At 39.8% G+C, this 13,281-nt stretch overlaps 1 long non-coding RNA gene across 2 annotated transcripts in view; it reads left to right on the top strand.

Annotated features, from left to right (window-relative positions):
* Window positions 1-13,281, top strand: part of LOC133748334 (uncharacterized) — a 190,661-nt gene that overhangs the window by 132,877 nt on the left and 44,503 nt on the right. The gene's annotated exons all lie outside the window — the stretch shown is intronic.

The raw sequence follows: 13,281 nt of genomic DNA, 5'->3' as shown, positions 1-13,281 counted from the left end.
GGCCAGAGCTGTGCCTATCTGAAGCCAGGAGCCAGGGGCTTCTTCCAGGTCTCCCACATGGGTGCAAGGGCCCAAGGACTTGGGCCATCTTCCACTGCTTTCCCAGGCCATAGCAGAGAGCTGGTTTAGAAGTGGAGCAGCCGGGTCTCGAACTGGCGCCCAAAAGGGATGCTGGCACTGCAGGCAGCAGCTTTACCCACTGTGCCGCAGCGCTGGCCCTGACTTATGTTATTTTAACGTTTGTTTTCTTTATATCTTATGATAGTTTTATCGCTCGTTTCTTGCATTATTGTCTTTTTTTCTGTTTAATTCATCTTTTTGCAGTGAAATTTTTTAGTTCCTTTCTCATTTCCTTTGATCTATATTCTGTAACTATATTCTTTTTGATTAACATGGATAATTACAGTTAACATCCTAAAGTTAAGACTCTCTAATTTGAATTTCTATCAAGGTAACTTCAGTAACTTACAAAAACTCTGCTCTTGTACAATTTTGTCCCTACCCACTTTCAGTCATTGGTATAATAGTGTCACATTTTTACACATTGTATGTCCAAAAACAAAAGAGTAATACTTGTTTTTTTAATCAGTCTTTTAAATCATGAGGAAAACAAAAGGTGAAATGTCAGATCAAAGCTATAATAACACTAGTTTTTATAATTGCCTATATTTAGCTTTACTGAGATATTTATTCATATAGCTTCATGTTTTTTCTAGTTTCTTTTTTTACTTTTTTATTTTAGTTTTTAATTAGCTTTTAACAGATTCAGTGTGATTTGTAAATATAATTCTAAGAACATAATGATATTCTCTTCTTCCCTTCCCCCCCCTTTCCTTCTCCATTACTTTCTCTTTTGTTTTTAGTTCCTGAGATAACATATTTCAAATTTACACCATGGTAAAAAAGCTTAATACTTCACCGAATAAGAAGTTTAACAAGTAAAGAGCAAAAATATCCCAGGTTATTGAGAATATATACAATAAGTATAAATAATAATTGAATGGAAAAATGACCATTTCACCCATATACAGTAAATTTTTAAAGTACTCACAGATCATTAAAACTATAGTAGCATCACTTTCTTTTCTTTTAAAAGATTTATTTTTTATTTACTTGAAATGCAGAGCTACAGAGAGAGAAGAGACAGAACTTCCATTTCTGGTTCACTCCCCGAAATGGCCACAATGGCCTTGGGGCTGGGCCAGGCTGAAGCTGGGAGCACGAAGTTTCTTCTGGGTCTCCTATGTTGGTGCAGGGGCCAAAGCACTTGAGCCATCTTCTGTTGTGTTCCCAGTTACTTAGGCAGGGAGCTTGACTGGAAGTGGAGCAGCTGGGATTTGAACCCATATGGGGTGCCAACGTTGGAGGTGGTGGTGGCTTTGCCCACTACAACACAATGCTAGCCCCAATGTAACATTCTTTTTTTAGTTAATTAGTTTATTTATCTGAGAGGCAGATTTGCAAACAGAGGAAGGGACAGAGAGAAAGGTTTTTCATCCACTGATCCACTCCCCAAATGGCTGCAATGGCAGGAGCTGGGGCGATTCGAAGCTAGGAACCAGGAGCTTCCTCTGGGTCTCCCTTGTAGGTAGAAGGGCCCAAGCACTTGGGCCATCTTCCACTGCTTTTCCAAGCCATAACTAGAGAGCTTGATTAGAGGAGGAGTAGCCGGATCACAAACTGGTGCCCATATGTAATGCCAGTGCTGCAGGCAAGGCTTAGCCTACTATGCCACAGCAATGGCCTCTCAGTGTATCATTCTTTACCATTTCTTTCTTTTCTTTTCTTTTCTTTTCTTTTCTTTTCTTTTTTTTTTTTTTTTTTTTGACAGGCAGAGTTAGTGAGAGAGAGAGACAGAGAGAAAGGTCTTCCTTCTTCTGGTTCACCCCCCAAATGGCCGCCACGGCTGGTGTGCTGCACTGATCCGAAGCCAGGAGCCAGGTGCTTCCTCCTGGTCTCCCATGCGGGTGCAGGGCCCAAGGACTTGGGCCATCCTCCACTGCCTTCCCGGGCCATAGCAGAGAGCTGGACTGGAAGAGGAGCAACCGGGACAGAACTGGCGCCCCAACCGGGACTAGAACCATTGGTTTGACATAGGTATAAAATAGTTTTACAAAACTAAATTTGCAGCAGTACTGGTACACACAGACATTTCTTCGTTTTTTGTTTGTTTGTTTGTTTGTTTTTTTCAAATTTTAGCTCCCATATATAAGGGAGAACATTTAGTATTTGTCTTCCTGCACCCTACTTTTTTCACTCAACATGATAATCCTTTAGTTATATCAATTTTGCTGCAAATGGCAGAATTTTATTCTTTTTTATAGTTAAATAATATTCCATTGTATATATACACCACATTTTCTTTTTTTGATATGTATTTTATTTTTTACTTTTATATAATGAATATAAGTTTCCAAAGTACAGCTTATGGATTACAATGGCTTCCCCCCCACCATAGCTTTCCTCCCACCTGCAACCCTCCCATCTCCCGCTCCCTCTCTATTCACATCAGAATTTATTTTCAATTCTCTTTATATACTGAAGATCAATTTAGTATTTATTAAGTAAAGATTTCAACAGTTTGCACCCACACAGAAACACCAAGTGGAAATACTATTTGGGTACAAGTTATAGCATTAAATCACAATGCACAGCACATTAAGGACAGAGATCCTACATGAGGAGTAAGTGCATAGTGACTCCTGTTTTTGACTTAACAAATTGATACTCTTGTTTATGGCATCAGTAATCACCCTAGGCTCTTGTCATGAGTTGCCAAGGCTATGGAAACCTTCTGAGTTCACTGACTCTGATCGTATTTAGACAAGGTCATAGTCAAAGTGGAAGTTCTCTCTTCTCTTCAAAGAAAGGTACCTCCTTCTTTGATGACCTGTTCTTTCCACTGGGATCTCACTCACAGAGATCTTTCATTTAGGTCATTTCATTTTTTTTTTCCAGAGTGTCTTGGCTTTCCATGCCTAAAATACTCTCATGGGCTCTTCAGCCAGATCCAAATGCCTTAAGGGCTGATTCTGAGGCCAGAGTGCTGTTTAGGACATCTGCCATTCTATGAGTCTGCTGTGTATCCCGCTTCCCATGTTGGATCGTTCTCTCCCTTTTTTTTATTCTATCGGTTAGTATTTTCAGACACTAGTCTTGTTTATTTGATCCCTTTGACTCTTATTCCTATCATTATGATCAGTTGTGAACAGAAATTGATCACTTGGACTAGTGAGATGGCATTAGTACATGCCACCTTGATGGGATTGAATTGGAATCCCCTGGCACATTTCTAACTCTACCATTTGGGGCAAGTCCGATTGAGCATGTCCCAAATTGTACATCTCTTCCCTCTCTTATTCCCACTCTTATATTTAACATGAATCACTTTTCATTAAGTTTCAACACTTAAGATTAACTGTGTATGAATTACAGAGTTCAACCAATAGTACTAAGTAGAACAACAACAACAAAAATACTGAAAGGGATAAAGTATTAAGTTGTTCATCAACAGTCAGGGCAAGGGCTGATCAAGTCACTGTTTCTCATAGTGTCCATTTCACTTCAACAGGTTTCCTTTTTGGTGCTCAGTTAGTTGTCACCGATCAGGGAGAACATATGATATTTGTCCCTCTGAGATTGGCTTATTTAACTCACATGATGTTTTCCAGGTTCCTCCATTTTGTTGCAAATGACCAGATTTCATTGTTTTTGACTGCTCTATAGTATTCTATAGAGTACATATCCTGTAATTTCTTTATCCAGTCTACTGTTGATGGGCATTTAGGTTGATTCCAGGTCTTAGCTATTGTGAATTGAGCTGCAATAAACATTAAGGTGCAGACAGCTTTTGTGTTTGCCAATTTAATTTCCTTTGGGTAAATTCCAAGGAGTGGGATGGCCGGGTTGAATGGTAGGGTTATGTTCAGGTTTCTGAGGAATCTCCAGACTGACTTCCATAGTGGCTTGACCAGTGTTTTTCCCCACATCCTCACCAGCATCTGTTGTTGGTAGATTTCTGAATGTGTGCCATTCTCACCGGGGTGAGGTGAAACCTCATTGTGGTTTTGATTTGCATTTCCCTGATTGCTAGTGATCCTGAACATTTTTTCATGTGCCTGTTGGCCATTTGGATTTCCTCTTTTGAAAAATGTCTATTGAGGTCCTTGGCCCATCTCTTAAGTGGGTTGTTTGTTTTGCTGTTGTGCAGTTTCTTGATCTCTTTGTAGATTCTGGTTATTAATCCTTTATCTGTTGCATAGTTTACAAATGTTTTTTCCCATTCTGTCGGTTGCCTCTTCACTTTCCTGACTGTTTCTTTTGCAGTACAGAAACTTCTCAATTTGATGCAATCCCAGTAGTTAATTTTGGCTTTGATGGCCTGTGCCTCTGGGATCTTTTCCAGGAAGTCTTTGCTGGTGCCAGTATCTTGCAGGGTTTCTCCAATGCTCTCTAATAATTTGATGGTTCAGGTCATAGATTTAGGTCTTTAATCCATGTTGAGTGAATTTTTGTGTAAGGTGAGAGGTAGGGGTCTTGCTTCATGCTTCTGCACGTGGAAATCCAATTTTCCCAGCACCATTTATTGACTAGACTGTCCTTACTCCAGGGATTGGTTTTGGATCCTTGATCAAATATAAGTTGGCTGTAGATGTTTGGATTGATTTCTGGTGTTTCTGTTCTGCTCCATTGGTCTGTCCATCTGTTTCCATTGTATATATACCATATTTTCTTGATCCATTCTTCTGATGATGGACACCTTGGTTGATTTTCAAACTCTGGCTATTATGAACAGTGATGCTACAACATGGTGGTGCAAGTATCTCATTGATAGGTTGTGTTCAAGTCTTTTGGGTATATACCCAGTAGTAGGATGGCTGGATCATATGGCAAGTCTATTTCTAGTTTTTAAAGAAATCTCTACACTGTTTTCCACAGCGGCTGTACTATTTACACTCCAACAAACAATGCATAAGTGTTCTGCTTTCTCCACATTCTCATCACCATTTATTACTATCTGTGTTTTGCATTTTACCCAATCTAACAGGGGTGGGGTGATACCTCACTTTGGTTTTGATTTGCATTTCTCTGATGACTAATGATGTTGAGTATTTTTTCATAGATTTTTTTGACCATTTGCATTTCTTCTTTTGACAGTTCTCCATTGAAATCTTTTGCCCTTTTCTCAACTGGATTGATTGGTTTTTATTGTTGTTGAGTTTTTTAAGTTGCTGATATATTTGAGATATTAATGCTTTGTCAGATAGGAGGTTTGCAAATATTTTTCCTACTCCATTGGATGTGTCTTCACTCTGTTGATCATCTCCTTGCAAAAGCTTCTGAGTTTGATATAGTCCCATTTATGTAGTCTTGCTTTTGTTTCCTGTGCTCTGAAGGCCTTGTCCAAGAAGTCGTCCCCTGTAACAGCATCTTGGAGTGTTTCTCCATTTTCTTCCAGCAGCTTGAGAATCTTAGGTCTTAAATTTCTGTCTTTAATTTATCTTGAGTTGATTTTTCAGTATGGTGAGTGGTATGGATCTAATTTGATTCTTCTATGTATATACCTCCAGTTTTGCCAGCACAATTTGTTGAAGAGATTGTCCTTACTCTACTCTGTGGTCTAAGCACTTTTGTAAAAAATCAGTTGGATATATGTATGTGGATTAATTTCTGTGCTCTCTTTTCTGTTCTATTGATCTGTGTATGGATTTTTATGCTGGTACCATGCTGTTTTAGTTACTAGAGTTTTTGTAGTATTCTTTGAATTTAGTTGTTCTGAGGCTTCCAGCTTGATTTTTATTGTTCAGGATCACTTTGGCTCTTCTGGGTCTTTTGTGATTTCATATGAATTTTTGCCTTTTCTAATTCTTAATGATTATCATTGGTATTTTGATAGGGATTGCATTGAATCTGTAGATTACTTGAGATAGTATAGATATTTTAATGATGTTCTTCTGATCCATGAGAAAGGAATATCTTTGCATTTTTTGTGTCCTTTATGATTTCTTTCATCAGTGTTTGAAAATTTTCATTGTAGAGATCTTTCACTTCTTTGTTTAAATTTATTCCTGGAGCCAGCATTGTGATTGTAAAGGGTTGAGATGCCACCTGTAACACTGGAATCCCATATGGGCAGTGGTTCAAGCCCTGGCTGCTCCACTTCTGATCCAGCTTTGTGCATGGGCCTCTGCACTCAAGTGGGAGACCCATAAGAAGTTCCTGGCTCCAAGCTTCAGCCTGGCTGTTGGGGGCCATTTGGGGAGTGAACCAGCAGATGGAAGATTCATATTTCTCTCTCTCTCCCTCTCTTTCTCTTTCTCTGCCTTTCAAATAAAAATAAATGAATAAATTTATTCCTAAATATTTGGTTTTTTGTAGCTAGTTTGAATCGAATTTCTTTCTTGATTTCTCTGAGTTTATCATTACCATACAAAAACACCCCTATTTTTGGTACATTTATTTTGTAACCTGCAACTTTGCTGAATTGGTTTATCAATTCTAACAGCTTTTTGGAAGAGTATTTATCATTTTCCATGTATAACATCATGTTATCTGCATACATGGATAATTTGGCTTCCTCTTTTCCAATTTTGATGTCCTTGACTTCTTTCTCCTTCCTAATTGCTCTTGCTAAAACTTCCAGTGCTATATTGAATACGAGTGGCAAAAGTGGACATCTTGCCTTGTTCTAGATCTTAGGGAAAATGCTTCAGTTTTTTTACCCCATTCAGTAGATATTTGCTGTTGGTTTGTGATTTATAGCCTTTATAATTTTGAAGAATGTTTCTTCTATACCTAATTTGTGAAAGGATTTTTTATCATGAAGAGGTGTTGAATCTTACTGAATGCTTTCTCTGCATCTTTTGAGATGACCATATGGTTTTTGTTCTTCATTCTATTGATATGATTTATGACGTTCATTGATTTGCAAATGTTGAACCACCCTTGCATTTCCAGGATAAATCCCAGTTGATTGTGATATATGATATTTTAAATGTGGTTTTGGATTCAGTTTGCTAGTATTTTTTTGAGAATTTTTGCATCTAGGTTCATTAAAGACATAGGTCTGTAGTTTTCTTTTTGTCTCGTGTCTTTGGTTTTGGTATCAAGTAATGGTGTTCTCATAAAAGGAGTTTGGCAGAGTTCTATACAGTTCAGTACTTTGGAATAGTCTGAAGAATATTAGAGTTCTTTCCTCTTAGAATGTTTTGTAGAATTCAGTAGTAAAGCCAGGTCCCACACTTTCCTTGATGGAAGACTTTTGATTACTGCTTCAATCACACTGCTTGTTATGGGTCTGTTTAGGGTCTGTTATGGGTCTGATTAATCTTGGTAGGTTATATGAATCCAGGAATTTATACATTTTTTCAAGGTTTCCAGTTTATTAACATGTAGTTCTTCATAGTAGTTTATGATCCTTTGTATTTCAGTGGTGTCGGTTGTAATGTCCCCTTTTTCATCTCTAATTTTATTTATTTGAATTTTTCCTGTTTTTTTTTTTTTCTTTGTTAGTCTGGCAAGAGATTTATCTATTTTGTTTATCTTCTCATAAAACCAGCTCTCTATTTTGTTGATCTTCTGTATTTTTTTAGTTTCAATTTTGCTTGTTTCTGCCCCAATCCTTATTGTTTATCACCTCCTGTTGATTTTGGACTTGGTTTGTTCTTGTTTTTCTGAGAACAGTGTGTATTCTGTAACTGTTGGATGAAATGTCCTATAATTGTCTGTTAGGTCCATCTGTCCAATACTATATTTCAGCTCCGATGTATCTTTATTTTTTTTTTTTCTGGATGATCTTTCCATTGACGAGAGTGGGGTGTTAAAGCCACCCACTATTACCGTATTAGAATCTCTCTTTCTCTAAGTCTAATAGTATTTGCTGTTATATACCTGGGTGGTCTTGTGTTGGGTGCATATATATTTATGATTGATTGTTACGTCTTTTTGCTGAATTAAATCTTGTTTCAAAATATAGTGTCATTCTTTATCTCTTTTTATAGTTTTTGATTTATGTTTATTTTATCTGATATCAGGGTAGCTACACCTGCTTGTTTTTGGTTTCCAGTTGTCTGGTATATCTTTTTCCAACTCTTCACTTTTGATCTGTGTGTATCTTTGTGAAGTGAGTTTCTTGTAAGCCATATATTGGGGTCATGGTCATTTTATGCATTCAGCCAACCTAAATCTTTTGGTTGGTGAATTTCATTCATTTACATTCAAAGTTAGTATTGATAGATAATAATTAAGACCTGTCATTTTGTTGATTGGATAATGATTCTACCTGTTCTGTTAATGAATTTGGTATTATCATGTGTTTTTATCCTCTTTTTAAAAAATATTTATTTATTTGAAAGGCAGAGGTACACAGAGAAGGAGAGATAGAACAAGATCTTCCATTTACTGGTTCACTCCCCAAATGGCTGCAACAGCCAGGGCTGGGCCAGACCAAAGCCAGGAGCCAGGAGCTTCATCCAAGTCTCCCATGTGGGTGGCAGGGCCTAAGGACTGGGCTATCTTCCATTGCTTTTTCCCAGACCATTAATAAGGAGCTGGATCAGAATTGGAGCATCCGGGGTGCAAACTGGCACCCATATTGGATGTTGGCATTGAAACTGGTGGTTTTGCCTGCTATGCCACAATACAAGCCATGATGTTTACTTCTGATACAGAACACCTTTCACGATTTCTTGTAAAGCTGGTCAGGTGGTGGGGAATTCTCGGTTTTTGCTTATCTGGAAAATACTTTATTTCTCTTTAACTGTTTTTTTTTTTTTTAAGATTTTGTTTATTTATTTGAGAGGTAGAGTTACAGACAGAGGGAGAGACAGAGAGAGAGGTCTTCCTTCCGTTGGTTCACTCCCTAGGTGGGTGCAATGGCCGGAGCTAGGCAGATCTGAAGCCAGGAGCCAAGAGTTTCTTCCAGGGATCTCCCATGTGGGTGCAGGAGCCCAAGGATTTGGGCCCTCTTTTACTGCTTTCCCAGGCCATAGCAGAGAGCTGCATTGGAAGAGGAGCAGCTGGGACTAGAACTGGCACCCATATGGGATGCTGGCGCCACAAGTGGAGGATTAACCTACTGTGCCACGGCGCCGCCCCCCACCCCTTCACTTTGGAAATATAGCTTCACTGGATATAATATTCTTGGTTTGAAGTTTTTTTCTTTTAAGACCTTGAATGTATCATCTGACCCTATTCTGGACTGTAGGGTTTCCATTGAGAGGTCTGATGTTGATTTCATTGGTTTTCCTTTATATGTAACTTGACACTTTTCTCTGTCTTTAGGATTCTGTCGTTTAACTTTTGACAATTTGATGAGAATATGCCTCGGATAAAACCTTTTTAGGATGAGTGTACTTGAGGTTCTTTGAGCTTCTTGTATCTCGATGTCCATGTCTCTTTCAAGAACTGAGAAATTTTCAACTATTATTACATTTAGCAGGTTCTCAGTGCCTTTTCCTTTTCTTCTCTTTCAGGAATCCCTGTAATATGGATATTTGGTCATTTAATAGTATCCCATATTCCCCATAGACTTTCTTTCTTCATTCTTTTAAAGTATTTTCTCTTTATTTCTGTCTGATTGGATTATTCAAAATTCTTGTCCTCAAGGTTAGAAATTCTTTCTTCCACCTGGTCTATTTTGATGTTACAGCTCTCAAGTGTATTTATTTCTTTTTTATGTTTTTATTTTTATTTTTTGACAAAGTTAGAGACAGAGAAAGGTCTTCCTTTCCATTGGTTCACCGCCCAAATGGCCGCTACGGCCAGCACACTGCAGCCAGCACGCTGCGGCGATCCGAAGCCAGGAGCCAGGTGCTTCCTCCTGGTCTCCCATGTGGGTGCAGGACCCAATTACTTGGGCCATCCTCCACTGCCTTCCCGGGCCACAGTAGAGAGCTGGACTGGAAGAGGAGTAACCGGGACAGAATCCGGTGCCCCAACTGGGACTAGAACCCTGGGGTGCCAGCACCGCAGGCAGAGGATTAGCCTAGTGAGCCACGGCGCCAGCTTAAGTGTATTTATTTCACTGATTGAAGATTTCATCTCCAAAATTTCTATTTAGTTCTTCTTAATGACTACTACCTCCTTAGTAATATTTTCACTCATGTCACTCATTGAGTTCCTCATTTCTTTAATCTGTCTGTATTCTCTTGAGTTTCCTCAAAATCATTATTTTGAATTCTCTGTCATTTTGTAGATTTCCTGCAGTTCAGGATCTAATTCTGCAGGACTATTGTGTTCTTTTTGGAGGTATCATACTACCTTGCTTCTTCATGTCTCCTGTGTCCGTATGTTGATGTCTGCCCATTTGGTATACTCGTCCCTTCTTCTTTATGGAGTAGGTTTTATTGTAAAAGACTTGATGATTTAGTTGGGATGCAGGGTATTACTTGGTTTGTCATTTGGGCTTTGGTTCTAGGTGAGCCTAGATATGTGTGTAGTCTCTGAGTGATTCCTTTTGTCTTAATCAGTATCTGTGGTGTCTATAAGTGACATAGTGGTCTAGTTTGCTGCATGTCATAGAGATAGAAGTGTGACTTTGAGATGAATAATGGTTTCCTTGGGTCTGTAAATTTGGTCCTCAGAGAGTTCGGTGTCAGTGTCTTCGTGAATGTGATAGCCAGAGCCTTGTTCTTGGTGCTGGGAGAGAAAAGGGTGACTGTCCCCTTGTCCTACTGCCAAGCCTGACTTGTGGCATCAATTGCTGTGGCTCTAGAACTGTGTGATATGGATGAGCCCTTCCTCAGGTCCCTGTCAAGAGAGTCCAGCTGGTGCTATGGCTCATAATGCCAACAGCCCTAGTCCTAGGGCTAGGGGATGTGAACTGAAGCCTGTTCCAGTGCTGCATTGTGACTATAAAGTATATAGGAGATTTTACTCTGGAGAGTATGAGTCCAGACAGGTGGAACACAGGTAAGTTCTTCCTGTGTCCACTGGATGGATTCCAGTGGCACGGAGAAATTTAGGACAAATTGTTACAGTCCTGATGTTGCAGGGTATAGGGGAGTCATTACTCAGATTTTCCAGCGTGGGAGCAGATTTTTTTTCATGGGCTGATTCTGGTATTTGCTCCCAGAAGCAAAGGTGAATGCCCTTTGCTCACACAGAGAGGTGAGCATAGCTCTGGGGCTAATGCCCCAAAACTCGCACAGTTGCAGGATGCAGAGGATCCGTCCTTTGCCACACATGTTGCCCTGACTGTGACTGTGATGCTGACAGGAGCAGAGCAGAGGCACATTGCCTGTCTTTTTGCTACCAAGTATAGCACCTGTGGGAGTGATGTATAGTACCCTGCTCCAAGACCAGCAGTAGCTCAGTCCCCAATCAGTTCTGCAGGCTGAAGTAAAAGTGGGTGTCTGTGGAATTCCCTCTCAGCTAAAACTGTGAGCACTGGTGGGCATGCAGCAATTTCTTCTACCTTGACATGGTAAGATGGCAGCTCGCAGCTGGCAGCAAGCTGCAGTGGTATCTCTGTCTTCTCACCTCTTGCCCCACCTCATTGCTGAAAATTTCCATCAATCAGACCCCTAGAAAAGTGGTCCTTCCTTTGTTCTTTTCATATCCAGAGCAGCTTAAGTTAGTGTGGCTATATCCTATTCAGCCATCTTGGATCTCCTAGCCCCGCCCCTCCCCTCTCCTTCTCTCCACTCCCCTCCCCATGTTTTAACTACTTATTTCAAAGAGTTAAGAGAGACAGATCAATCTTCCATCCACTGGTTCACTCCCAAAATGTCCTCAACTGGGCCAGTCCCCAGTCCAAAACCAGGAGCCAGGAGCTTCTTCTGGGTCTCCCACATGGCTGCAGAGGCCCAAGCACTTAGGCCATCTTCTGCTGCTTTCCCAGGAGCATTAGCAGGGAGCTTGATTGGAGGTGGAATAGGCAGGATACAAACTGGTGCCCATGTGGGATTCAGGCATTGCAGGTGGCAGCTTAACCTGCTGAGCCACAACATCAGCTCATACTTTCTAGTTTCTTTTAATTTCAACCTGAAGGACTCCCTTTACCATTTCTTGAAGGACAGGTCTAGTGATAATGAACTTTCTCAGCTTTTGTTTATCTGCATGTGTGTTCCTATTTACTTTACATTTAATGGACAGTTATGCTGAAGATAGAATTCTCTTTTTTTAAGACTTATTTTATTTATTTGAAAAGCAGAGTTACGGGGTGGGGGGCAGAGAGACACAGACAAAGGTCTTCTATCTGCTGGTTCACCCCCCAAATGGCTGCAACAGCTGGGGCTGGGTCAGGCCAAAGCCAGGAGCCAAGAATTTCTTCTAGGTCTCCCACATGGGTGCAGGGGCCCAAACACTTGGGCCATCTTCTGCTGCTTTCCCAGGCGCATTAGCAGGGAGCTGGATCAAAAAATGGAGCAGCTGGGACTTATAGCGGCACCCATATGGGATCCCAGCACTGCAGACAGCAGCTTAACTGCTACGCCACAACGCCAGTGCTGGAGATAGAATCCTTGATTTGATAGATTTTCTTTCAGCATGTTGAATGTGACCAGCTCACTGCCTTCTGGCTGCCAAGGTTTCTGATGAAAAATCTTCCTGTAGTCATAGTGAGGATTGCTTGCCTGTGATGAGTTGCTTCTCTTGTATTGCACTGCCGGTTTTGTCTTTGGCTTTGACAGTTTGATTATAATGGATTTCTGCATGAGCCTCTTCAAGCTCATTCTGTTGGTGATAACTGAGTCTCTTGAATGTCTATCTCTGTAATTTTAGTCAAATTTTTAGCTCTAAATTTTTCAGATAATCTCTGTTCCTTTCTCGCCCCAACTTGTGAGGTTCCATGTGTTGAGCTGCAACCCAAGCTGTGTCCTTTTCTTCTATATTTTCTGTCCTAAGTCTCAACAGTTTAATGTCTCTTCACGTTTGCCAGTTCTTTGTTTTGCCTTCTGAAATCCTTTTACTCCCTTTAGTGAATTTTTCATTTCAGTTATTGTGCTTTTCAGGACAATTTAAAACAGTATTTTATATTTCTTTATTGATATTTCTACTTTATTAATAACTTAAAATTTTTTTCACATGTCTCCCTCTAGTTTTTTGAGCACCTTTTGTTTTGAAGTTGTTTTGAAGTCTTTGGTAATTCCAACATCTGTTCCTTTTCAAGAATGATTTGTTTCTGTAGATTTATTTTTTCCTTTGAATGAGCTGTGATTTCCTCTTTCTTTTTAAGCTTTTTAATTATTAAAATTGAAATTTCTGGAAATCAGATTCTCCCTTTCTTAGGATTTGCTTAGGAGGGTGGGTAAGGAGAACGGGTGCAGGCACTATAGTCTG

This window comes from Lepus europaeus, chromosome 19 (assembly GCF_033115175.1).
Source record: "Lepus europaeus isolate LE1 chromosome 19, mLepTim1.pri, whole genome shotgun sequence".
NCBI lineage: Eukaryota > Metazoa > Chordata > Mammalia > Lagomorpha > Leporidae > Lepus > Lepus europaeus.
This window is presented reverse-complemented; position numbering and strand designations above follow the sequence as displayed.